Source organism: Galeopterus variegatus, unplaced genomic scaffold (genome assembly GCF_000696425.1).
Source record: "Galeopterus variegatus unplaced genomic scaffold, G_variegatus-3.0.2 Scaffold7280, whole genome shotgun sequence".
In the NCBI taxonomy this organism is placed as follows: Eukaryota; Metazoa; Chordata; class Mammalia; order Dermoptera; family Cynocephalidae; genus Galeopterus; species Galeopterus variegatus.
The window spans coordinates 47,425-48,713 of record NW_007733391.1 but is presented as its reverse complement, the minus strand read 5'-3'; the positions used below and the strand labels follow the sequence as shown (position 1 = coordinate 48,713).

Genomic DNA, 1,289 nt, shown 5'->3' with positions numbered 1-1,289 from the left:
ATTTTCCCTTCCCAATTTAAAAGCATGGGAGGTGAGGCAGGACTGCCTGGATTCCAACAGAAGTGAAATCTTGGGCAAGTTCTGCTCTCTGAAACTCTCTGGGATGTTTACAGCCATGGTTAAGAGTCCGAGTCTGGAGCCAGACACTCTCCTGGTTTGAATCCAGGTATTGCTGTAGTATTTATTTGCTGTGTGACCTGGGGCAGGTAACTTCACCTCTCTGTGCCTCAGTCCCCTCATCTATAAAATGGGCTGATAACAGTACCTCCCTCCCAGGGCTGTTGTGAGGAATAAATGAGTGAATCCATGTAAAGTACATTGAGCAATAACTAGTACTGGTGAGCGCTCAGTTAAGTGAGCTGTTGTTACTTGGGAAACAGGGGTACTCATACCTACCTCATTTATGAGAATTTACTCATTCAAAACATATTTGTCGAGTCCCTACTGTGTGCCTGGCACTGTGCTAGGTGCTTGGGACACAGCGATGAACAGGAAGGATGAAACTCCTTGCCTTCGTGGGGCTGACACTGCAGTGAGGGGCACTGATTAGATCACATACTCATACATAAAGGATTTAGCACAGAGCTTGACACACAGTGAGTGCTTGAAGAATGTTAGCTCTTCATTTAAAATATGTGCCAAGGACCTCCTCTGTACCCAGTCACTGCCCAGCCATGCACACAAAGTACAGTACAGTAGTGACCAAGACAGCCCTGGCCCCTGCCCTCACCGGGCTCATACCCACAGGAAATGACAGCCAATAATTAAATAACAATACAAATACCCATGTAATTGTGGACTGTGATGAGTGTTATAAGCCATGGGCTTAAGAAATGAGGGAGGGCTTTGTGGAAGGAGTAATATTTGATCTCAGATCTAAAGGGTGTGGTAATTAGGCAAAGAATAGACTGAAAAGCATTCCAAGCAGAGGGGTTATGATATGCAAAGGCCCTGAGGCAGCCTCCTCAAGCAAGACAACTTTAAAGTTATCACAATGCCCTACAGAGGCCCTGTGCAATATACCCCTCACCTTTTTCTCCCCTTCTCTTTGATTCAGCAACATTGGCCTTGCTTTCCACCAAATAAGACAAATACACTCCCACCTGGGGGCCTTTGCACTTGCTGTTCCCTCTGCCGGGAACATTTTTCCCCCAGATACCATCAGGGCCCACTCCTTCAGGTCTTTGCTAAACTATCACCTTCTTAAGGAGGCCACCCTGATCATGCTGTTTAAAACAATCCCCCCACCCTGGAACTTTCTTCCCTTGTGTACATTTCCACCCCTCCCC

General features: G+C 46.7%; 1 protein-coding gene across 4 annotated transcripts in view; it reads right to left on the bottom strand.

Moving 5' to 3' along the window:
- HIF3A (hypoxia inducible factor 3, alpha subunit) overlaps positions 1 to 1,289 on the bottom strand; it is a 33,080-nt gene that overhangs the window by 1,549 nt on the left and 30,242 nt on the right. The window lies entirely within an intron of this gene.